The sequence below is a fragment of the Macaca fascicularis genome, chromosome X, assembly GCF_037993035.2.
Source record: "Macaca fascicularis isolate 582-1 chromosome X, T2T-MFA8v1.1".
Classification (NCBI taxonomy): domain Eukaryota; kingdom Metazoa; phylum Chordata; class Mammalia; order Primates; family Cercopithecidae; genus Macaca; species Macaca fascicularis.
The window spans coordinates 51,990,226-52,017,588 of record NC_088395.1 but is presented as its reverse complement, the minus strand read 5'-3'; the positions used below and the strand labels follow the sequence as shown (position 1 = coordinate 52,017,588).

Here is a 27,363-nt window from a genome sequence, read left to right as displayed (position 1 = left end):
TTCGTGCATTAGTTTGCCAAAGATAATGGCATCCAGCTCCATCCATGTCCTTGCAAAGGACATTATCTCACTTCTTTTTATGGCTACAGTATTCCGTGGTGTATATATGACATTTTCTTTTTTTTTTTTTTTTTTTTTTTTTTTTTGAGACGGAGTCTCGCCCTGTCGCCCAGGCTGGAGTGCAGTGGCCGGATCTCAGCTCACTGCAAGCTCCGCCTCCCGGGTTTGCGCCATTCTCCTGCCTCAGCCTCCCGAGTAGCTGGGACTACAGGCGCCCGCCACCTCGGCCGGCTAGTTTTTTGTATTTTTTTTTTTAGTAGAGACGGGGTTTCACCGCATTAGCCAGGATGGTCTCGATCTCCTGACCTCGTGATCCACCCGTCTCGGCCTCCCAAAGTGCTGGGATTACAGGCTTGAGCCACCGCGCCCGGCCGACATTTTCTTTATCCAGTCTGTCATTGATGGGCATTTAGGTAGATTCCATGCCTTTGCTATTGTGAATAGTGCCTCAACGAACATACACGTGCATATATCTTTATAACAGAAATATATATACTTAGTAATTATTAGGTATATACCAAATAATGAGATTGCTGGGTCAAATGGTATTTCTGCCTCTACATCTCTGAGAAATCACCACTCTGCCTTCCATAATTGTTGAACTGATTTACACTCCCACCAACAGCGTAAAGCATTCCTTTTTATCTGCAACCTCACCAGCATCTGTTGTTTTTGGACTTTTTAATAAGAGCCATTCTGACTGGCATGAAATGGTATCCCATTGTGGTTTTGATTTGCATTTCTCTAATGACCAGTGAAGATTTTGTTTTCATACATTTGTTGGCTGCCTTTATGTATGTATGTCTTCTTTTGAGAAGTGTCTGTTCATGTCTTTTTTTCACTTTTTAATGAGGTTGTTTGTTTTTTATTGTAAATTTGTTTAAGTTCCTTATAGATGTTGGATATTAGATCTTTGTCAGATGCATAGTTTGCAAAAATTTTCTTCCATTCTGTAGGTTGTCTGTTTACTCTGTTGATAATTTCTTTTGCTGTGCAGAAGCTCTTTAGTTTAATCACATCCCATTTGTCAATTGTTGATTTTGTTGCAATTGCTTTTGGCATGTTCATCATGAAATCTTTGCACATGCCTATGTCCAGAATGGTACTGCCTAGGTTTTCTTCTAGGGCTTTTATAGTTTTGAGTTTTACATCTAAGTCTTGGATCCATTTTGAGTTGATTTTTGTATGTGGTGTAAGGAAGAGGTCCAGTTTTAATTTTCTGCATATTGCTAGCCAGTTCTCCCAGCACCATTATATTAAATAGGCAATCATTTCCCCATTGCTCATTTTTTGTCAGGTTTGTCAAAGATCAGATGGCTATAGGTGTGTGGTCTAATTTCTGAGTTTACAATTGTATTCCATTAGTCTGTTTTTGTAGCAGTACCATGCTGGTTTGGTTATTGTCACCCTGTAGTATAGTTTGAAGTTGAATAGCATGATGCCTCCAGCTTTGTTCTTTTTGCTTAGGAATTGCCTTGGCTATTTGGGCTCTTTTTTGGTTCCGTTTGAATTTTAAAATAGTTTTTTCTAATTCTCTGAAGAATGTCACTGGTAGTGTAATGGGCATAGCATTGAATGTATAAATTGATTTGGGCAGTATGGCCATTTTCACAATATTGATTCTTTCTATCCATGGCATGGAATGATTTTCCACTTGTTTGTGTCATCTCTGATTCTTTGAGCTGTGATTTGTAGTTCTCCTTGAAGAGGTCCTTCGCTTACTTTGTTAGCTGTATTCCTAGGTATTTTGTTCTTTTTTTGGCAATTGTGAATGGGAGTTCAATCATAATTTGGCCCTCAGCTTGCCTGTTGTTTGTGTATAGGAATGCTAGCAATTTTTGCACATTGGTTTTATATCCTGAGACTTTACTGAAGTTGCTTATCAGCTTAGGAAGCCTTTGGGCTGAAACGATGGGGTTTTCTAGATATAGGATCATGTCATCTGCAAACAAAGATAGTTTGACTTCCTCTCTTCCTATTTGAATACACTTTGTTTCTTTCTTTTGCCTGATTGACCTGGCCAAAACTTCCAATACTATGTTGAATAGGAGTGGTGAGAGAGGGCAACCTTGTCTTGTGCCAGTTTTTGAGGGAAATGCTTCCAGCTTTTGCCCATTCATTAAGAAATTGGTTGTGGGTTTGTCATAGATGGCTCTTATTATTTTGAGGTATGTTTCTTCAATACCTAGTTTATTGAGAGTTTTTAACATGAAGGGATGTTGAGTTTTATCAAAGGCCTTTTCTGCATCTATTGAGATAATCATGTGGTTTTTGTCTTCAGTTTTGCTTATGTGATGAATCACATTTTTTTATTTGCATATGTTGAACCAGACTTGCATCCTGGGGATGAAACCTACTTGATAGTGGTAAATAAGCTTTTTGATGTGCTGCTCATTTCAGTTTGCCAGTATTTTGTTGATGATTTTTGCATCAATGTTCATCAAGGATATTGGCCTGAAGTTTTCTTTTTTTGTTGTATCTCTGCCAAGTAAAAATAAATTACTATGTCAAGAAGAAGCACCCATTCATATGTTCATCACCACACTATTCACAATAGCAAAGACATGGAATCAAACTAGGTGCTCATCAGTGGTAGACTGGATAAAGAAAATGTGATACATATACACCATGGAACACTACATAGCCATAAATAGGAATAAAATCATGTCCTTCTCAGAAACATTGATGGAGCTACAGGCCATAATCCTAAGCAAATTAATGCAGGAATGGAAAACCAAATACTGCATATTCTCACTTAGAAGTGGAAGATAATCTTTGAGTATACATGGACATAAATATAGGAACAATAGACACTGTGGAATACTAGAGGATGGTGGGAGGAAGGGTAGGTAAAACAAAAACTATTTGGTACTATGTTCACTACCTGGGTGACAGGATCAATACTCCAAACCTCAACATCATGCAATATTCCCATATAACAAATCACATGTACTCCAGTATCTAAAATAAAAATTAGAATTTCAAAAATTTTTAATTTCTTTGTATTTCTCAAGTAGTTTTTGCTAATATTCTGATTTTATTCTAATTTGATTAGTATCAAGATTTTAAGTTTATTAGAATAGTTTTACATCACATTGTATATTTATATAAAAGTGTACATCCTATTATAATCTCTTATTTTAATTTCACTTTTTTCTTCAAGTAATTTACAAAAAAAAAAAAATCTATTTTTTTTTTTCCAAATGATCAGCTCCTGGATTTATGATAATTTGTAGTTTTCTGATTTTCATTAAAATGTTTCTGTGCTTATCTTTGATGTCTGGATTGTAGTGTCTAGTTCATTTGTTTTGCTTCTTTTTTCTTTAATAAGGAAGAAAAAATTTAATACTATGAATATGTAGTTTTATATGCATCCTGTTTGCTTTGATATATGCAATGTTTTCATTTTCTAAGTGCCCTGTGGATTTGCTCTTCTCTTTAATTCAATAGTTACTTTGAAGTGCATGTGTGAGAGTGTGCATGTATATGTGTATGCACAGTTTTGTTTGTGGGTACAAGTGCTTTTTAACTTCCAAGTATGGTTTCTGTTTGTTTTAACTTTTGTTCTAATTTCCTAGATTTGCCCTTTCCAATATGGTTGCCACTGGCCACGTGTGGCTAGTTACATTCAGATTAACCACAATTAACTAAAAGTTAAAAATCAGTCCCTCCAACAAAGTAGCCACATTTCAAGTGCCCAATAGCCTCATGTAGCTAGTGATCACCACATTGGACACTGCAGATATGGACTATTTCCATCATTACACACGTTCTTTTAAACAGTATTGCTCTAGATTGCATTTGGCATTGTGGTCACAGAGAAGGTTGTTTTATACTTTCTACTTTCGGGAACTTTGTTTTCTTTGTGAGTTGGTATAAAATCAATTTTTATAAATGGTTATTTGATGCCTGGAAAGAGAATAAATGATCTGTAAAGTAAAAAATTAGATAAATATCTTAATTAAAGCTTAATAATTACACTCAAAAATAAAGAAAGGATTGTGTAGGAAGGAGGGAGGTGGGCTGTATGGAATCTGTGAATGGGACGTCCAAGCAGAAAAAAATATGTGTAGTACTTTTGTCTGAGGCAGTCTAGCTGTGAGAGGATGACCTGGCTGCTGACAGGCACACTAAAATATTTTTTAAGTTTATTTTTTATTGTGGTAAAACATAGTAAGTATATTTTCCTTTCTTATGATTTTCTTATTACATTTTCTTTTCTCTATCTTATTTTACTGTAAGAATAGAGTATATAATTCATATAACATACAAATAGGTTTTAATCAACTGTTTATGTTACCAGTAAGTCTTCCAGTCAACAGTAGGCTATTAGCGGTTAAGTTTTGGGGGAGTCTAAAGTTAGACATGAGTTTTCAACTGTGTAGAGGATGGGCACAACTAGCCCCATCCCCCACCATTGTTCAAGACTCAATCGTACTTTGTTCCTGTTTATGGTTGAGTAATATTCCATTGTACGGATATACCACATTTGTTTCTCCATTCATCTGTTGCACAGTGCCCTCCAGGCTCACCTATGTTGCTTCAAATGACAGAATTTCGTTCTTTTTATGGCTGAATATTATTCAATTGTGTATAAATACACCACATTTTCTTTATCCATTCATCTATTCATGGGGATTTAGATTGATTTTATATCTTGGCTACTGCGAATAGTGCTACAATGAACATGGGCATGCTGATATGATTTCTGTTTGTTTGGATATACATCCAGCAATGGGATTGCTGGATCATATGGCATTTCTATTTTTAGATTTTTTAGAAACCCACATTCTGTTTTCCAAAATGCCTGTACTAATTTACATTTGCACCAACAATATACAAAAGTTTCCCTTTCTCTACAGTCTCGCCAGTTCTGTTTTTTTTTGTCTTTTTGATAATAACAATATTTATTGGGATGAGATGATGCCTCATAGTTTTGATTTTCATTTCCCTGATGATTAGCGATATTGAGTACTTTTAATATATGTTTGCCATTTGAATGTCTTCTTTTGAGAAATGTCTATTCAGATCATTTGCCTATTTTAAGATCAGATTTTTTCTTTCACTGTTGAGTTTTTTTTAGTTTCTTATATATTCTGGTTAATAATCCCTTGTCACATGAATAGTTTGCAAATATTTTCTCCCTTTCTGTAGGTTGCCTCTTCACTCTGTTGTGTCTTTTGCTGTTCAGAAGGTTTTTAGCTTGACATAATTCGATTTGTCTATTTTTGCTTTAGCTGCCTGTGCTTTTGAGGTCCTACACAAAAGTTTTACCAAGACCAATGTCCTGAAGCATTTCCCCAATGTGTTTTTTCTAGAAGTTTCATAGCTTCAGGTTTTATATTTACGTCTTTGTTCTTGATGTCTTTGTCAAAAATGAGTTAGCTGTAAATGTATAGATTTACTTCTGGGTTTTTTATTCTGATACGTTGGTCTATATGGCTGTTTTTATGCCAATACCATGCTGTTTTAGTTATACCTGTGGAGTATATTTTGAAGTCAGATAATGTGATGTCTCCAGTTTTTTTCATTTTGCTCAGGATCACTGTGGTTATTCAAGGTCTTTTGTGGTTCCATATAAATTTTAGAATTGTTTTTTCTGTTTCTGTGAAGGATGACATTGGTATTTTGATAGGGATTACATTGAATCTGTAGATTGCTTTGGGTAGTACGGACAGTTTAACAATATTATTTCTTCCAATCCATGTACATGAGATATATTTCCATTTTTTGTGTCCTCTTCAATATCCTTCATCAGTGTTTTATAGTTTTCATTGCAGAGATCTTTGACTTTTTTGGTTTAATTAATTCTTAAGTATTCCATTTTTGTAGCCATTGTAAATGGAATCGATGTCTTGATTCCTTTTTCAGATTGTAATGATACTGATTTGTGAGTCCTGATTTTGTATCCTGCCTCTTTATTGAATTCATTTATCAGTTTCAAGTTTTTTTGGTGGGGTTGTTAAGTTTTTCTAAGTATAAGATTATGTCATCTGAAAACAAGGACAATTTGACTTCTTTTTTCCAATATAGTTGCCCTTTATTTCTTTCTCTTGCCTAATTGCTCTAGCTAGGACTTCCAATACTATGTTGAACAAAAGTGGTGTACATGGGCATTCTTGTCTTGTTCCAGATCTTAAAGGAAAGACTTTCAATTTTTATCCATTCAGTATAATGTTAGTGGTGGGTTTGTCATATATGGCCTTCATTTTTTTTTTAGGTATGCTCTTTTTATGCCTAATTTGTTGAGAGTTTTTTATTGTGTAAGGATGCTGAATTTTGTCAAATGACTTTTCTGCATCTATTGAGATAATAATATGCTTTTCATCCTTCATTTGTTAATGCTATGTGTCACATTTATAGATACGTGCATGTTGAACCATTATTGCATCCCTAGAATAAATTTAGCTTGTTCATAGTGAATAACCTGTTTGATGTGCTATTGGATTCAGTGTGCTAGTATTTTGTGGAGGATTTTTGCATCAATACTCATCAGAAATATTGTACTGTAATTTCATTTTTTGGGGGAGCCTTGTCTGATTTTGATTTTGGTATGGGCCCAGGGTAGTGCTGGGCTTATTGGATGAGTTAAGGAGAGTTCCCTCATCTTCAATTTTTGGGAAAATTTTGAGATAAATTGATATTAGTATTTCTTTAAAAGTTTGGTAGAATTAAAAAATGAAGCTATTTGGTCCCAGGCCTTTTTGTTGTTGGGAGACTTTCTTATTGATTCAACGTCTTTACTTATTATTGGTCTATTTGGTTTTTCAGTTTCTTCATGCTTCAAACTTGGAACATAGACAAACTAACTTGTCTGCAGACCACCAAAATTTGTAACCAGAAATTCCATGTAAAAGCTTCTGTGAATGGAGAATTTTAACTCAAGAATTCCAGCCACTGACATGACCATCAACTCCCCTCACTCAAGTTACCTGTGACTGTTTTCCTTTATTGGGAGAGAGAAGGTACACAAGAGTGAGCACCAGGCAGTCAAAATGAGTTTATGTTAATAAATTGGCTTCTGTTCTATAATTACTTCTGTGAGTCCAATTGCCATGGATCAGCCTCCTTGGGCAGGATCTTTGCTGAGTGTCAATAACCTGAAATATTGTGAACCACAGGACTTTCCACAAGGTGGCCAGTATAAGATATCAGTTGCTTCTCTAAAAGAGATCTCTATGAGGGCCTCTAACTGAAACAACTGCTACACCAAATACCTCTTGAACAACTCCTCAGCTCTAGGGCTGAGGAAAAGCAAGGACTGAGAGAAGATGCATAAATGGGGGCCAAGTACCTCCACATGAGCACCTCACTTATGAATTGCCTGTATCTTCCCTGCCTTTTGTGTAAGCCCAGCAATGAACTTATTTTGTGTGTGTTGGGGAAGGATAGAAGGGCAAGGCAGACTTGGATATCACAGCAGGATCTGTTATGGGGCTTGTCTTCCTCTCGTAGCAGCCCTGGGAGGTGGATGTCAGTATCTTCATTTTACAGATCAAGAAGTTGAGGCACAGACATACATATTGCATGAACTAGACAAAGCCACAGAGCTAGTAAACAAAATTTAAAATTTGGTCCTGGGCAGCACATTCCCCAACTTCAAACCATGTTATAAGGCTACAGTAACCAAAATAGTAGTACTGGTACAAAAACAGAAACATAAGCCAATGGAAGAGAATAAAGAACCCAGAAATGAAGCTTCACACCCCAGCCATCTGATCTTCAACAAAGTTGACAAAAATAAGCAAGGAGGAAAGAACTCTCTATTCAATAAATGGTGTTGGGATAACTGGCTAGCCATAAGCAGAAGATTGAAACTGGACCCTTTCCTTACACTATATACAAAAATCAACTAAAGATGGATTAAAGAATTAAATACAACACCTTAAACGATAGGAATCCTAGAAGAAAACCTTTAAAACACCATCCTGGACATTGATCTTGGGAAGAGTTTTTCACTAAAAGTCCTCAATAGAAATTGCAACAAAACCAAAAATTGACAAGTAGGACCTAATTAAACTAAAGAGCTTCTACACAGCAAAAGAAATTATCAACAGAGTAAACAGATAGCCTACAAAATAGGAGAAAGTATTCTCAAACTATGCATTCAACAAATGTCTAATATCCAGAATCTACAAGGAACTTATATAATTCAACAAGCAAAAAAAATTTAAGATGGGCAAAGGACATGAACACTTTTCTGTTTTTTTGGTGTGTGTTTTGTTGTTGTTGTTGTTGTTTATTTGAGACAGAGTCTCACTCTGTCACCCAGGATGGAGTGCAGTGGCAAAATTATAGCTCAGTGCAGCCTCGATCTCCTAGGCTCAAGTGATCCTCCCACCTCAGCCTCCTGAGTAGCTGGAACTACAAGTGTGCATCACCACAGCCGGCTAACTTTTTTGTTTTTTGTAGAGACAGGGTTTCGCCATGTTGCCTAGGCTAGCCTTGAACTGCTGGACTCAAGCAATCTGCCCTCTTCAGCCTCACAAAGTGCTGGGATTACAGGCATGTGTCAACACACCTGGCAGACACTTCTCAGAAGAAGACATACAAGTGACCAAAAAACATATGAAAAAATGCTCAACATCACTATCATTAGAGAAATACAAATCAAAATCATAATGAGATACCATCTAACACCACTCAGAATGACTGTTATTAAAAAGTTAAAAAACAACAGATGCTGGCAAGGCTGCAGAGAAAAAGGAATGTTTATATGCTATTGGTGGGAATGTAAATTACTCCAGCCACTGTGGAAAGTAGTCTAGATATTTCTCAAAGGACTTAAAACAGAGCTGGACATTTCTCAAAGAACTTAAAACAGAGCTACAATTTGACCCAGCAATCCCATCACTAAATATATACCCAAAAGAAAATAGATTATTATACCAAAAAGAAACATGCACTCATATGTTCATTACCATGCTATTTACAACAGCAAAGACATGGAACCAACCCGGGTGCCCATCAGTGGTGTAATGGATAAAGAAAACGTGGTACATATACACCACAGAATACTACAGAGCCACAAAAAATAATGAAATCATGTCCTTTTCAGGAACATGGATGCAACTGGAGGCCATTATCCTAAGCAAATTAACGCAGGAAGAGAAAACCAAATACCTCATGTTCTCACATATAAGTGGGAGCTAAGCAATGGGTACACATGGAGATAAAGATGGTAACAATACACACTGTGGACGACTAGAGAATAGATAAATGAAGTGGGGCAAGGACTGAAAAGTTACCTATTGGCTACTATGCTCATTACCTGAGTGATGGGATCATTCATATCCCAAGCCTCAGCATCACACAATATACCCATGTAACAAACTTGTACATTTACCTCCTGAATCAAAAATAAAAGTTGAAATTATAAAAAGAAGTTTGAGCCTGGGTCGTCCTAACTCCAAAGTTCACATTCTGCTCATGCCGGCCCGGGGAACGAGGCACCCTTCCCATTTGAATGACAGACATCCTCCACCCCAACATTTGGTCCAAATAAGCAACGTTTGTGTTCTAGGAGGTCCAAGCTCATGCTCTGCATTCAGGAGGACACAAGCAGAGGCCCCCACCCTCTCCCTGCCCTGTGTGAGTCCATCCAGGCATGAGAATTGCTCCTTGGCATCCACTCTGTACTCAGAACATCAGGCCTCTTCCTTATCAGGAACACAATCACAATGTCCCTGAGGCCTTCCTGGTGCCCACTGGAGCGGCCAGGACAATCAGACCTGTGTGTCTGAGCCATGGCAAGCCCTGGTTTCTTTCAGGGCTGGGGTCTGGGGCAGCTGTGGTCTTACGGAGAGAAACTGGGCTGGGCTTCAGAATTCCAGCGATGGAGTGCCCAGCCTGTCTGTCTCAATATGTCTGAGCCTGCTCAGGTCACTCAATTTTCTGAGCCTGGTTTCTCAATGTGCAAAGTGGAATGCACAGTAATTGGGTCCTACCCAAGGACACACACGCTGCTATGCTTCCAGGATAACTGGAGAAACTCAAAAAGGCAGAAAATTAAATACAGATGTGAGGTGACTCAAATTAAACTGATACTTTTCCAAAATTCAAGACAGATCTTTGTGCAGTTCACATTTGTTCTGACATCAACTCATGCCAGAAGCCTTCATATGAAAGGCAACTAATGCTAGGAAGGACTGCAGCATTTGGTTCCCAAAGGCCAACTTCACTTCTGCCTGGCTGAATGACTTTCCTCATCTGTTGCATAGCAACCTCCCTTTCAGGTGCATGCTTTTCCTCAGCACTTCCTCTGTAATGTGTCTACAGTGAAATGTAAACAGGTTCAGGAAAGGAGGTTTAAAACACCATTTTATGTTTCCTGCTCCCAAATCTGTATCTCCTCTATTAACTTGGCCTATGATTTTTAATCCATAATCCAACTGCCTATCTCCATTGTACAGTTGGATATCTCTCAGTACACTCAAAATTAACATGTCTCAAATTGATATCTTATAATATATCCTTCTCACAAACATTACATATTCCTTCAATTGACTTTTTCAATTCAGTGAATATCACCAACATATATTCAGATTCCCAAACCAGAAACTTATGAGCCTTCCATCACTGCTTACTTTACCTGATCTCTTATCCCATATTAAAAATACCACAAAATCCTTAATATTCTACCTGAAATACATATCAACTTCTCTATCATGATAGATGAGGCCACGGACATAAGAGTCTATTAAGTGACTCTTCAAATCTTTCCCCTTCTACAATCAGTTCTCCACAGAGTATCTAGAGCAATTGCTTTAAAATGTAAATCATATTTACCAAGTAAATGGAAACAACAACAACAACAAAAACAGGAGTTGCAATCCGAGTCTCTGATAAAACAGACTTTAAACCAACAAAGATCAAAAAAGACAAAGAAGGGCATTACGTAATGGTAAAGGGATCCATGCAACAAGAAGAGCTGATTATCCTAAATATATATGCACCCAATACAGGAGCACCCAGATTCATAAAAACAAGTTCTTAGAGACCTACAAAGAGACCTAGACTCCCACGCAATAACAGCGGGAGACTTTAGCACCCCACTGTCAATATTAGACAGATCAACAAGACAGAAAATTAACAAGGATATTCAGGACTTAAATTCAGCTCTGGACCAAGCAGACCTAATAGACATCTACAGAACTCTCCACCCCAAATCAACAGAATATGCATTCTTCTCAGCACCATATAGCATTTATTTTAAAATCGACCACATAAGCAAATGCAAAAGAATGGAAATCAAAACAGTCTCTCAGACCATAGTGCAATCAAATTAGAAATCACGATTAAGAAATTCAATCAAAACTGCACAACTACATGGAAACTGAACAACCTGCTCCTAAATGACTACTGGGTAAATAACGAAACTAAGGTAGAAATAAATAAGTTCTTTGAAACTAATGAGAACAAAGAGACAACGTACCAGAATCTCTGGGACGCAGCTAAAACAGTGTTAAGAGAGAAATTTATAGCACTAAATGCCCACAAGAGAAAGCAGAAAAGACCTAAAATCAACACCCTAACATCACAATTAAAAGAACTAGAGAAGCAAAAGCAAACAAATTCAAAAGCTAGCAGAAGACAAGAAATAACTAAGATCAGAGCAGAACTGAAGAAGATAGAGACATGAAAATCCCTCCAAAAAAATCAATGAATCCAGGAGCTGTATTTTTGAAAAGATTAACAAAATAGACTGCTAGCAAGACTAATAAAGAAGAAAAGAGAGAAGAATCAAATAGACACAACAAAAATGATAAAGAGGATATCACCACTGATCCCACAAAAATACAAACTACCATCAGAGAGTACTACAAACACCTCTATGCAAATAAACTACAAAATCTAGAAGAAACGGATAAATTCCTGGACACATACACCCTCCCAAGACTAAGCCAGGAAGAAGTCAAATCCCTGAATAGACCAATAACAAGTTCTGAAATTGAGGTAGCAGTTAATAGCCTACCAACCAAAAAAAAGCCCAGGACGAGGCACATTCACAGATGAATTCTACGAAAGGTACAAAGAGGAGCTGGTACCATTCCTTTTGAAACTATTCCAAACAGTAAAAAAAGAGGGACTTACCGTGAACTCATTTTATGAGGACAGCATCATCCTGATACCAAAACCTGGCAGAGACACAACACAAAAAGAAATTTTCAGGCCAACATCCCTGATGAACCTCGATGCGAAAATCCTCAATAAAACACTGGCAAACTGAATCCAGCAGCACATCAAAAAGTTTATCCACCACGATCAAGTCGGCTTCAACCCTGGGATGAAAGGCTGATTCAACACACACAAATCAATAAACATAATCTATCACATAAACAGAAACAATGACAAAAACCACATGATTATCTCAATAGACACAAAAAGCCTTCGACAAAATTCGACACCCCTTCATGTTAGAAACTCTCAACAAACTAGGTATTGATAGAACATATCTCAAAATAATAAGAGCTATTTATGACAAACCCACAGCCAATATCATACTGAATGGGCAAAAGCTGGCACGCTTTTGACAACCGGCACAAGACAAGGATGCCCTCTCTCATCACTCCTATTCAACATAGTATTGGAAGTTCTGGCCAGGGCAATCAGGCAAGAGAAAGAACGAAAGGGTATTCAGTTAGGAAAATAAGTCAAATTGTCCCTGTTTGCAGATAACATGATTGTATATTTAGAAAACCCCATCGTGTCAGCCCCAAAATTCCTTAAGCTGATAAGCAACTTCAGCAAAGTCTCAGGATACAAAATCAATGTGCAAAAATCACAAGCACTCCTATACACCAATAATAGACAAGCAGAGAGCCAAATCATGAGTGAACTCTCATTCACAACTGCTACAAAGGGAATAAAATACCTAGGAATCCAACTTACAAGGGACATGGAGGACCTCTTCAGGGAGAACTACAAACCACTGCTCAGTGAAATAAGAGAGGACACAAACAAATGGAAAAACATTCCATACTCATGGATAGGAAGAATCAATATCGTGAAAATGGCCTTACTGCCCAAAGTAACTTGTAGATTCAATGCTATTCTCATCAAGCTACCATTTACTTTCTTCACGGAACTAAAAAAAACTACTTCAAATTTCATATGGAACCAGAAAAGAGCTGGCATTGCCAAGACAATCCTAAGCAAAGAGAACAAAGCTGGAGACATCATGCTACCTGACTTCAAACTATACTACAAGGCTACAGTAACTAAAACAGCATGGTACTGGTACCAAAACAGATATATAGACCAATGGAACAGAAAAGAGGCCTCAAAAATAACACCACACATCTACGACCATCTGATCTTCAACATATCTGACAAAAACAAGCAATGGGAAAAGGATTCCCTGTTTAATAAATGGTGCTGGGAAAACTGGCTAGCCATATGCAGAAAACTGAAACTGGACCCCTTTCTTACACTTTATACAAAAATTAAGTCAAGATGGATTAAAGACTTAAATGTAAAACCTAAAACCATAAAAACCCTAGAAGAAAACCTAGGCAATACCATTCAGGACATAGGCATGGGCAAAGATTTAATGACTAAAACACCAAAAGCATGGCAACAAAAGCCAAAATTGACAAATGGTATCTAATTAAACTACAGAGCTTCTGCACAGCAAAAGAAACTATCATCAAAGTGAACAGGCAACCTACAGAATGGGATAAAATTTTTGCAATCTATCCATCTGACAAAGGTCTAATATCCAGAATCTATAAGGAAGTTAAACAAATTTACAAGAAAAAAACAAACAACCCCCTCAAAGAGTGAGTGAAGGACTTGAACAGACACTTTTCAAAAGAAGACATCAATGTGGCCAGCAAACATATTTTTAAAAAGCTCATCATCACTGGTCATTAGTGAAATGGAAATCAAAACCACAATGAGATACCATATCACACCAGTCAGAATGGCGATCATTAAAAAGTCGGGAAAAAACACATGCTGGAGAGGATGTGGAGAAATAGAAACACTTTTACATTGTTGGTGGGAGTGTAAATTACTTCAACCACTGTGAAAGACAGTGTGGTGATTCCTCAAGGGTCTAGAACCAGATATACTGTTTGACTCAGCAATCTCATTACTGGGTATATACCCAAAATATTATAAATCATTCTACTATAATGACATGTGCACACATATGTTTATTGCAGCACTATTTACAATAGCAAAGACCTGGAACCAACCCAAATACCCATCTGATAGACTGGATACAAAAATGTGGCACATATACACCCTAGAATACTATGCAGCCATAAAAAAGAATGAGTTAATGTCCTTTGCAGGGACATGGATGAAGGTGGAAACCATCATTCTTGGCAAACTGTCACAGGAACAGAAAACCAAACACCGCATGTTCTCACTCACAAGTGAGAGTTGAACAATGAGAATACATGGACACAGGGAGGGGAACATCACACACTGGAGCCTGTTGGAAGGCAGGGGCAAGGAGAGAGAGAGCATTAGGACAAATACCTGATGCACGTGGGGCTTAAAACCTAGATGACAGGTTGATGGGTGCAGCAAACCACCATGGCATGAGTATACCTATGTAACAAACCTGCACCTTCTGCACAGGCATCCCAGAACTTAAAGTAAAATTTTAAAAAATATAAATCAAATCATGCCATTTCCCTGCCTGTATCTCCTATTGCCTTCCCATTGCAATTAGAATAAAAGTCAAACTCCTAATCCTGGCCAAGCAATGGCTTTGGCGGGGCTTTAACCTCTCCCTTCTGTTTTCTTCCTCTCCATTCCTCACCATCACTTCATGTCAAATATTAATAACATTCTTCAATAAGAATTCTTGCTTCCTTGGGTCATGCAATTTGTGAACACAAATAGCTTTTAAAAACAGTTATATTTTTATTGACTTGTAACATGCAATTCTATATAGAATTCCTATGCTTGTTATAAAAATGCAACTTTGTTGGCAAGTAATCTATTGTCCTCCTTTCAACCAGAAAGCCTCATCTAAGCTCCCTTGCCCCACATACAGGAATTCCGGATGTCCCTTTTTCAGTTCCTGTCCTGATCTGGCTTCTCATTATTATCCACATCTGCAGCCTCAGCCTATGCCACTTTTCCCATTTTTTTCCATTCTGCAGCTACTTTGAACTTCCTTCATTCTCACCTCAGTGCCTCTGTACTCTCGTTTGTTTTGCCAGTAATATGCTTCTCCTCATTCTTCGTCTGGCTCTTACACATCCTACAGAAATTGACTTAATATCATTTTCTCATAATGACCTTCCCTACCCACCTTGACCCTAAATTGGGGCTTTACTACAGCTAGTGTGACCATATATCCCAGTTTTCCTAGGACAGTACTGGTTTGTATCTGTTGCCTTAGCAAAATTACAAATAGCACCCTCATTTACTTTCAAAAGTAACACCACTTGGCCGATAAATTATATGATTAACTCTAAGTAGAGGTCCAATACATGCAGAGAAGCAGTAGAAAAAAGCAGAAGAGAGGAGTAAGAGGGATGACAGGAGGATGTAAAAAAATTTTAAGTGTAGGAGGAGTGGAAAGATGCAGGAATAGGGGAGATTATGAAGGATAATAAAGATTGAGAAGAGGAGATGAAGGACTAAATACAGAGAAAAGAGAAATGGGCAAGCTGAAGAGCAAGCAAAAGGACAGGGATGTGAAGAGAAATAATAGTTCAGATTAATTCAAACCTCAACTGTAAGTGAATATATTAAGGATTCTCAACTCATTAGAGTGCAAACATAAAACGTGATGTTATTTTTTCCAGTGACTGTTCTCCATCTAGGAAAGTTGAAAACATATCGTTTACACTTGTGTAGATTGGCCACATCCTATTAGTTGGTGGTGATATTATTAGAATGATCTCATATAATTTTTTACTTATAAATATAAGTAAATAGATGTGCCATGTAAGATAGTCACATTTATTTTACAATTGGATTTTTGAACTTGATTTAAATCTCAGATCTCCTTGTCTAAGTCATGCTAGACCAGGCTGTGACTTCAACATCGTAATGTGTAAAGGAGATGAAGAAGTCAAGGACTGTAAATTCTCTCCCTTTGTTGTCCTCCCTTCTAGAAATTTACTTTCCCCTCTATGGTGTTGTGGGATATGGAAAGACAAAAAAAGGGACACGCAACTCTTTACTCAACTGGATGAATTTTCCAGTCCCACTCTCTTATTGATGTAACTTCTTCCTTAGACGACAGTTGGGGCTTAATGAGAATGGGTTGGAATTATATTAATGCCTTATTGATGAGGGACTCATCTCAATGTAACTTCCCTAAACATTGAATACCCCTTGCAAGATTTGGTCACCATTCCCCACTGACCTCCAACTGATGGCTTTCATATAGCATCCCTCTATGATGTGTGCTTCTTAGCTATCCACCCACATACTGTGGCAGTACTAGAAAGACTATGGCCCTCAATTGCATCTTCTCTCAGTTATCAATGCTATGACAGTCCTATAAATCCTCTTTACCAGGCAATTCCCACAATGTCATCTTCCCCATTCTCTTTTCTGCTACTCAGCTAATATAGGATCAAATCAATAAGTACATAGGCTAATCAGACATGTAACTGAGGAAAAAATGTGTCTGCCATTCTCCGAGGAAATCTTCATTTTTATAGTAATATTGATTTCCAATTTAATTTTGTTGTGGCCAGAGAATATACTGTTATCAATCTTCTAATATCCATAAAGTCTGTAGTGATGTACACTCTTTTATTCCTGTTACTAGAGAGTTTTCTCTTTCTTTGTTCCTTGGACATTCTCTCTAGGAATTTATAATTTTTATTAATCTTTTCAAATTATCTCTGATAAAATACATTTTTATATTCATCTCATAAAATATATATGTATTCATCTCTGATAAAATACACATATATATATATTTTTTTTTTTTGGAGATGGACTCTTGCTCTGTCACCCAGGCTGGAGTGCAATGGCACGATCTCAGCTCACTGCAACCTCCTTCTCCCGAGTTCAAGCGATTCTCCTGTCTCAGCCTCCCTAGTAGCTGGGATTACAGGTGTACATCACCATGCCTGGCTAATTTTTGTATTTTTAGAAGAAAGGGGATTTCGCCATCTTGGCCAGGCTAATCTCGAACTCCTGACCTCAGATGATTGACCTGCCTTGGCCTCCCAAAGTGCTGGATGATTAATATCTTATTTAGGAATATGTTATTTCATTTATAAATATTTGCAGGCATTTACGGATATTTCTAGATACTTCATGTTTATTTTTAATTAAATTTTGTTGTGATCAGAGAACATACTCTGTAAGATTTCAAACTTTTGATATTTATGGATACATATTTTATGGCACAGAATATAATTTACCTTGATGAGCATTCCATGTGGCCTTGGAAATAATAGGAATTCTTCAGCAATTAGGAGTAGTGTCCCATAAAATGTCAATTACATTAATTTGGATGACAGTATTATAGAAATATTTTAAATTTTTACTGATTTTTTTTAGTTCTTCCATTAATTACCGAGAAAGGAGAGATAAAAATCATCAATTATGATTTTAGATATGTCTCTTTCTCCCTTCAGATCTGTCTGCATTTGTCTCATAAATTTTGAGGCTCTGTTTTTAAACACATACATATTTAACATTACTATTTATTAATGCACTATCTTTATAAAATTTCTCACCCTATCTCATGTGATATTCTTTTTCTTGGTCTACTTTACCTGATATTTATGTAGCCAAAACAGTATTCTTAGGTTTGTATTTTGCTTTTTCTTCACTTTATTTTCAATCTATTTAAGTTTTTATATGTAAGTGCATCTCTTTTTGTTAACAAATAGTTGGGCCTTGCTTTCTTATCGTATCTAATAATCTCTGCCTTTCTATTGAAGTGTTCAGTTTATTTCTATTTAATGTAATTATAGATGCCATTCAGTCTGTCATTTGCTATTTGTTTTCTTTTTGTCTCATTTGTTTATTATTCCTCTATCCCACATTCCTTACTTATTTGGGGATAAACATTTTTAGTATTTTATTTCAGTACTTCTACTGTCTTTTTTTTTCCAAGGGCAATTCACATCCATTTCTTGATGATGCTGACTAAACATACTTCAAACACGGCAGAAGGTAAAGAGTCTATTTTGTAGGTGAAACCGTTTCTTGCCAACAGCGAAGAGTGGTACATGAAAAGCAACTTGAGCGTCGTCTTCAAGCTGAGGCCCCAGCTCTGGGCAAACAGCTGGCGAGTGGACCTGGTCCTTCTGGCCTGGATGGGGGTCTCCAAGGAACTACTTTTTCTCATGGTTTTTCTTGATGTGTTTCCATAGCTTCCCCTCGCTGATGTGCTGGTAGATCGCGTCCGCGGCCCTGATGGAAGAACAGGCCCACAGCAATGGTGAGGGCGAAGGTGGAAGTCCTGCGGAACAGCAGGGAGTACAATTTCGCAGTCAACGTCGGCATCGCCATGTTTCTTCCTCTATTATCTTTTTAATAAAAAATTTTGGTATTAATTTTAGGGATTGCTCAAGGGTTACCATATGCATCTTTAACTTATCACAGCCTATTAGCGTTAATATTTACAACTTCACATAAAACATAATACATTTACAATAGTAAAAATTCATTCACGTCTCTCAATTGTGTAGTTGTGGACATATATTTTATTTCTACATTAATTATAGACTCCACCATAGAATTTTTTTGCTTTAAATAGTTTTCTTTTTTATAATTAAGAGAAAATAAAGGATAATATTTTATGCTTACCTACATAGTTAACATTTCTGGTGCTCTTTATTCCTCACTGTAGATCAAAATTTCCATTGAATCTCATTTTCCTTCAACCTAAAGAACTTCATTTAGTATTATTTGTAGTACTATTCTGCTGGTAACAACCTCTCTTAGTCTTCACTTCTCACAAAAGATTTGTATTTCACATTGATTTTTCAAGTACATATATAATATATATGTGATATAAAATGTTGGTGTAACAGTTAATTTTTTCATTTTGCACTTTACATATATTGAAGAAAAGTAAGGCAGCAGTATTGTTTTGGGAGTAATGTAAAAATCCTGTTCTAGCTCTTGATTGCTAAATCTAAATCCTCCTTCCTCCTCTTTCATGTTTTTCTGACTTGGTATTAGGACTAAAAACCTAAGCATTAGTGCTTTCTAGATGCACAGCAATAGGCCACCAAAACCAAGGGCCTCTAGTATCCCTGAGGCAACCCTGACCCCCTGTTGTCATCCAATTAGGAGATAAGAAAGTAGCTTAGATTATCCAGCAGGCACTTGCAGAGAGGGAAAGGGATGGGGAAGGGGACTCACCCCTCAGCTATTACACACATTGTTCTGCAGAGAACTGATATCACCTGCCTGGCGACTTGACTTAACATTTCTTTGTACCTCCACACCTTTCACAGAGGGTTGAGGAGCCCTAAGGAAATACAAAAAAATGGAAACACAGTGTCAACCCTGCAGGACCAATAGAAATTCACACTAGAACAGACAGACTAGACCAGGAGTCTTTCAACTTGGGAAGTTCCTTGGTAAAGTTCTCCATGATAGGGGTGTTAAGATGCATCTAGTTTTCCCAATTTGAGAATATTTAGAGGCCACAGATATGCTTCTGAAGAGAGACCTCACACCACACAGAGAAATAAGTGAAAGTGCCATTGCTCAGCCTCCAACCCTACCCAGAGCAGCACTGGTTAGTCAGCACGAGCAGCACTGGTCAGCAGCTCTGGAAAGTCAGCCTTTCCTTCCTGACCCAAGCATAACACCATCATGCCTCATGGATTTCAGAGGGAACGAATATTCAAGGAGCACTGACAATTTAGAACAGGCACACACCAAACTGAAACAGCCGCAAGGAAGGCAGAGAAGAATCACCAAAAATAAGGCACTGCCCAGGACCTTTAGAGAATACATCAGAGACTTAGAAAAGGACAGAGAGGCCGGCCACAGTGGCTCACACTTGTAACCTCAACACTTTGGGAGGCCAAGGCGGGCGGATCACTTGAGGGCAGGAGTTTGAGATCAGCTTGGCCAACATGGTCAAACTCGTCTCTACTAAAAAAAAAAAAAGAAGAAGAAGAAGAAGAAGAAGAAGAAGAAGAAGAAGAAGAAGAAGAAGAAGAAGAAGAAGAAGAAGAAGAAGGAAGAAGAAGAAGAAGAAGAAGAAGAAGAAGAAGAAGAAGAAGAAGAAGAAGAAGAAGAAGAAGAAAGAAGAAGAAGAAGAAGAAGAAGAAGAAGAAGAAGAAGAAGAAGAAGAAGAAGAAGAAGAAGAAGAAGAAGAAGAAGAAGAAGAAGAAAGAAGAAGAAGAAGAAGAAGAAAATAGCAGGGCGTGGTGGCGGGCGCCTGTAATCCCAGCTACCCAAGAGACTGAGGCTGGAGAATCGCTTGAACCCGGAAGGCAGAGGATGCAATGAGCCGAGATCGCGCCATTGCACTCCAGCCTGGGAAACAAGAGAGAAACTGGGTCTCAAAAAAATAATAAAATAAAATAAAGCCTTTGACGCCGGTTTCCGCTGCGGAGCGCTGCGGGTCCATGTGTGCAGTGAGTAACGCTATTCCTGGCCCAAGCCTGGGTTTGACCGAGTCCGCGGTGCAATGGACCCCAACACACAAGTCTCTGAATTTTGTCTCAACACTGCTCCAGATTACTATGTCGGAACAGCTGGATTTACCTGTGAGACAGGCAGGTGTTATCTATTTGAAACATATGATAACACAGTATTGGCCTGATCGAGAAATAGCACTAGGGTATATATCCCCTTATACTATTCCAGAAGAAGATCGCCATTGTGTTTGAGAAAATATTGTAGAAGCCATTATCCATTCTCCTGAGCTCATCAGGGTACAGCTTACTACATGCATTCATCACATCATCAAACACTATTATCCAAGCCGCTGGACTGCCATTTTGGACAAAATTGGCTTTTATCTTCAATCTGATAACAGTGCTTGTAGGCTAGGAATTCTTCTTTGCCTTTATCAGCTTGTGAAAAATTATGAGTATAAAAAACCAGAGGAGTGGAGTCCATTGGTATCAGCAATGCAGCATTTTCTATCAGTTCTAAAGGATCATTTTATATAGCTTCTTTCTGACCAGTCTGATCAGTCTGTTCTCAACCAGAAACAAATATTCGAGATCTTCTATGCTCTTGTTCAGTATATTTAATGGATTTCAAAGAGCACATGCCTGATATGAAGAACATGGGAATGACAGTGAGGATGATGATGAAGCTGAAGATGATGATGAAACCGAGGAACTGGGGAGTGATGAAGATGATATTAATGAAGATGAGCAAGAATATTTGAAGATTCTGGCTAAGCAGGCAGGTGAAGATGGAGATGAAGATTGGGAGGAAGGTGATGCTGAAGAGACTGCTCTGGAAGGCTATTCCACAATCATTGATGATGAAGATAACCCTGTTGATGAGTATCAGATATTTAAAGTATCTTTCAAACTATTCAAAATTGTAATCCTGTGTGGTATCAGGCTCTGAGTCACACGGTCTTAATGAAGAACAAGAAAATAGTTACAAGACATAGCAACTCTGGCCGATCAAAGAAATCCAAAATGATTAAGAAGCATGGAGGACACAAATTCAGTGCTCCAGTTGTGCCAAGTTTTTGAATTTTGGAGACCCAGCACCACAGATGAATTGAGCTATCTCTTTATTTCCTGCTGTGTGATTGCAGTGAAGAGCTTGTGTTCCTCCTAGTAGTGGTTCCAGAACTGGTTCATGTTATCTATCCTAAACTAATGATCAATAGACGGGGGAAAAAAAAAAAAAGCACCAACCACCCCAGGAGATGGGACCAGATCATGCAACCTGGCACTGGAAAAGAAACCAGTGGGATTTGGGGGATGGGGGGATGGGGAGGTACCTTAGGGGGCATATTTTCTTTATTTTTTGAAGAAAGTAAGATCCTGACTCTGAAGCTTCAAAGTGACACTGTGGAAATGTGAAACAAGAGGGGATGTCATGAAGGCAGCTTTTCTTTTTCTGAGGAAAAAATAGGCATGGGCTACAGAACCATTTAAAATGTCTCACTTACGGTATAAAGCTCAAAGGTAGATGTAATGTTTACACCTATGGGTATTTGTCCAATTTCTCTCTCTTCCTCACCATTGGGTATCTATTCTTTATATGTAACTAAGATAAGGTAATCTAATAGCCTTATTCAATCTTCATTATTTTCATTCATCATTGTTCCTGTGTAGATCATTGGACACTTATTGTAGCACTACATAACTGATTATACAAATCTGTAAATGAATTAGCACTTTCATATTAAAACAAGGCTGCCAGCCTATATATAAAATAGCAAAATGTTTTCTGTTTATAAAAAGATGTAATGGGGTGGGGAGGCACAGGTAATTTCAAGTTATTAATTTAAAAATGAACTAGCAATTTTATACCTGGTGACTTTGTGTGACACTCACCTCTGATAGTGACTTGAATTTGGTATGTAAAAAGGGGTTAGTGGTATTTCATTGCTGCTAAAAATGACGACTCCCTCTGTGTCCTGTTTTTCTTAAAGCTGTCAGTGTACAAGTGGGTATTTGAATACCAGACCTTACTATAAAAATAAGAAAGGTGGTATCTAGAGCATGTAAATTGGATAGAAAGTTCTACTCTTAAAAAGTTGATCTAACAGTATGGCTAAACATCTATATAAGCAGTCTATTAAAAGAACCTAATTCGGCTATTATGTCTTGATTTGATTGCAGTTTTTTCCTAATTAAAACATTTTTTTCCTCACTGGCCTGTTTTTAATCCCATACCTGGAAGAGTACAAAATGCACACTTAAAAAAAGCTGATATCTACCACTTACCTACTCCCCCTTCCCCATCTCTTCTACTCCTCTTGTTGATTGTGGTATCTGATCTTGACTAGATAGGCTGATGGCACATGGTTCCCTTCAAAAATCACTATCGATACCACTACAAAAACAAGTCAGCCAAGAGACAGTGTAGAGAGGTTGGCTTGCTTCCCTCTCTTCCTAACTGCATGTTGAAAAATAAGCCTTTATTGATCGTAAACATCTGTCAGATGAGTCATACGCTGGGTTATTTTTTATATACATGTATACAGAAAATATTTCAACTGAAAGCAACATCTTAATGGATTCAAAACTATTACAAGCTGTTGTCTAAAACAGATGAGAAAATTTATAACTGTAAAAACAAATGCACATATTGATATTTAAAATGCACAATTAAGAAAACCCATTGGTGTTGTGTTTTTCTTGTATACCAATAATTAAGCCACTACTGTCGACACTCTTTGGTTTTCTATTTTAACACTGAAGAAGTGAAAGTATTTTCTATATTTATGAACTTACTACTAAAATCTTGGCAAGAAAAGAAAAAAATTATCTAAAATGTGTGGGTGAAAACTGTTACTCAAGTGTGTTTCTACTCCCCCCTCACCCCTTGAAAGTTGGACCCCAACTGTATACCCTAGGTTGCTTAAGGGGATTTCACTATTATATAAAGTCAATAAAAATAAAGTAGTTGTATATATGCAACATTGTGTACAGAGGGGAGATAATAAATAGTATTAAAGAAACAGTCTCATCTACCTCTACCTTTTGTTCGCTAATACCTAGTCTTCTTTTTAAATGTTCGGACTTCACTGCTTTTTGAATTCATAATTCCAATTATCACATTTTTGTTAATGGAAAATCATATCTAATAAAGATTTTAGTTAATCCCATGCACAGTATGAAAAAAGAAAAAAGAAAAAGAAAAGGACAGAGAGCTCTGCGTTAATGAAGGTGCTGGGTAAGAGTGGGTGGTGACTCTCGGGAGAACAGGGAGAAAAATGGGCCTGCTAAGGAGGAAACTACCATCAGAGTGAACAGGCAACCTACAGAATGGGAGAAAATTTTTGCAATCTACTCATCTGACAAAGGGCTAATACCCAGAACCTATAAAGAACTCAATCAAATTTACAAGAAAAAAACAACCCCATCAAAATGTGAGCAAAGGATATGAACAGACACTTCTCAAAAGAAGATATTCATACAGCCAACAGACACATGAAAAAATGCTCATCATCACTGGCCATCAGAGAAATGCAAATCAAAATCACAATGAGATACCATCTCACACCAGTTAGAATGGCGATCATTATAAAATCAGGAAACAACAGGTGCTGGAGAGGATGTGGAGAAATAGGAACACTTTTACACTGTTGGTGGGATTGTAAACTAGTTCAACCATTGTGAAAAACAGTGTGGCGATTCCTCAAGGATCTAGAGCTAGAAATACCATTTGACCCAGCCATCCCATTACTGGGGATATACCCAAAGGATTATAAGTCATGCTGCTATAAAGACACATGCACACGTATGTTTATTGTGGCACTATTCACAATAGCAAAGACTTAGAATCAACCCAAATGTCCATCAGTGACAGACTGGATTAAGAAAATGTGGCACATATACACCATGGAATACTATGCAGCCATAAAAAAGGATGAGTTCGTGTCCTTTGTAGGGACATGGATGCAGCTGGAAACCATCATTCTCAGCAAACTATCGCAGGAACAGAAAACCAAATACCTCATGTTCTCACTCGTAGGTGGGAATTGAACAATGAGATCACTTGGACACAGGAAGGGGAACATCACACACCAGGTCCTATTGTGGGGAGGGGGGAGGGATAGCATTAGGAGATATACCTAATGTAAATGACGAGTTAATGGGTGCAGCACACCAACATGGCTCATGTACACATATGTAACAAACCTGCACATTGTGCACAGGTACCCTAGAACTTAAAGTCTAATAAAAATAAATAAATAAATAAATAAGAAAAATTAATTAATTAATTAATTAAAAGGAAGTTTCGTCAAAACATAGAAAATCTTAAAGACACATGACACGGAGTTCTATGTTTATCCTATAGCTGATAGTTAAAAGAGTTTTAACAGGGGTATGTTTTTACAAAGCAAATACTACCAGCACTTTAGGGAATGAACAAGAGTGGTGGATGCCTCTTCTTTCACATAGTGAATAGCATAAACTACTGCATTTGTCATTGCTAAAAAGTTTCTCTTGGGGATATTTTGAATATTTTGTGGTGAGGTATCCATACCCTTTTCTGGGATACTAGGGTGTTATCTAATCCTCTCTCTTAGCAAAATACTCGTGCTGGTATTTTAAATTCATTAGATAAAAATAAACCTACTAAATAGGAAACTTAAATTCAGGAGCCATGAAAATGTTATTCCCCTGACGCAAATAAATATTACCAACTATGACCATTAAACAAGGTAATCTTGGTGCAAAGCTACAAGATAGTGTTACAGGTTTCTCATGTTAATTTTTTTTTGGGGGGGGACAAAGTTTTGTTCTTGTTGTCCAGGGTGAAGTGCAATGGTGCAACCTTGGTTCACTGCAACCTCTGCCTCCCAGGTTCAAGTAATCCTCCTGCCTCAGCTTCCCAAGTAGCTGGGATTACAGGCACCTGCCATCATGCTCGGCTAATTTTTTGTATTTTTAGTAGAGATTGGGTTTCACCGTGTTGGCCAGGCTGGTCTCAAACTCCTGACCTCAGGTGAGCCACCCTCCTCAGCCTCCCAAAGTGCTGGGATTACGGACATGAGCCACTGCGCCCGGCCTCATGTTAAATTTTTTAATTCCTCATGAGCTGGTATTGTTAATACAAACTGATAAAGTCTTTTAGTCAAGACTTTCAGCATTTAGATAAACTGAAATGGAAAAGTGCCTCCCATGCTGAGACCACTTTACTGCACCAATCTTAGCTTTGTCATTAGGTAATTCCAGTCCCCTTTTGTGAGCATGTATTAGGAATACTTACTTTATTACCATTCTGCTAGGGCTCAACTTGTGGGATGGCACCATGTGATATGAGTATGATCTCACAAATGGATTTGTTTTGAGATGGCAGAGGAATGTAACTCTACCAAAGCCTATGGGAACAGAGAATTGATTTCCCAATGGTGGAGAAACTGTTGTGTAACGGACAGTTGAGGATTGATTGTAGAGACTGTAAAGCAGGCTCTACCTGTCATGTGAAGGTGTAATTGGAAACTGACCACCAAAGAGAAACTTATTCACCCCATTTTGACTATGCTTATATAAATATTTGACATGAGCCTGTGTGAGGTTTGTGTGCAAGAGAAAGTGCATATTGGAAAGTGGTAGCAATGCTGCAGGAGAAAATTTCAAATACATAACTTACTGAGAGTTGAAAGTTACTTCTTGGCCGGGCGCGGTGGCTCACGCCTGTAATCCCAGCACTTTGGGAGGCCGAGGCGGGCGGATCACAAGGTCAGGAGATCGAGACCATGGTGAAACCCCGTCTCTACTAAAAATAGAAAAAAAAATTAGCCGGGCGCAGTGGTGGGCGCCTGTAGTCCCAGCTACTCGGGAGGCTGAGGCAGGAGAATGGCGTGAACCCGGGAGGCGGAGCTTGCAGTGAGCCAAGATTGCGCCACTGCACTCCAGCCTGGGCGACAGAGCAAGACTCCGTCTCAAAAAAAAAAAAAAAAAAAGAAAAAGAAAGTTACTTCTTGAAAACACAAGAGCGATATGTGCTCTCTCTTTCAAGGAAATCAAATAATATGAGGTACATAGAATAACATTATGTGCAAGGAAAGCTAACAATTAGTTAAATATGTGTGTGCAGTTACTAAAGATGAACTTAATTGTCCAATTCTAACTGTAATTAAGACAGCTGAGAAGTGGCAAAAAACAGCAAGCTCATCTAGGATGTGTTTGTCAGTTCGGACAATTTAATGTCAGAGTTAAATTATTGAGAAGTAAAATGGTATCTAAATGAGGACAGCCTGCTTACTGTGAGACTAGATTAAAAACCAGGAACTGGCTTCACAGCACCTGAGGATGGTGCATGAAACACAAAAAGAAAAGTAGAGTAAGGAGATCAATAGAGTTCAAGAGGCCTCCCATCAATCTTTTTATTCAAGTTGCCTGTATTGCATCACCATGAATTCTAAGAAGGCAGGGTACAGGTGACATCCTGATATGAACTCAGGAAATGAAAGCAGGTGCCAATAAGGCTAAGTAGCATAGAACACCCTAAAGAATAAATGAGGAAGAAACAAAAAGGAGAACAGGGAGGGAATAATGCTGCAAATGATTGAAACCACTAAGAACTACAGAAAGTTACCCTTGTCTTTTCGTACATGAAGTCCACCAATCATATCTGCAAATACCTAGTGCTGACATCTGGATGGGGACATGGCAACACCTGAGGGCATGTCTATTTGAATGGGCATGTGTGACATTTCAATGTGGATTATGACATTTGGGT

At 37.8% G+C, this 27,363-nt stretch overlaps 2 pseudogenes; one reads left to right on the top strand and one right to left on the bottom strand.

Moving 5' to 3' along the window:
* Positions 1–18,335: 18,335 nt before the first annotated feature.
* Positions 18,336–18,513, bottom strand: LOC102125091 (cytochrome b-c1 complex subunit 9 pseudogene; annotated as a pseudogene).
* A 2,081-nt stretch (positions 18,514–20,594) lies between these two features.
* LOC102124716 (importin-7 pseudogene) lies at positions 20,595–21,846 on the top strand (annotated as a pseudogene).
* Positions 21,847–27,363: the final 5,517 nt, after the last annotated feature.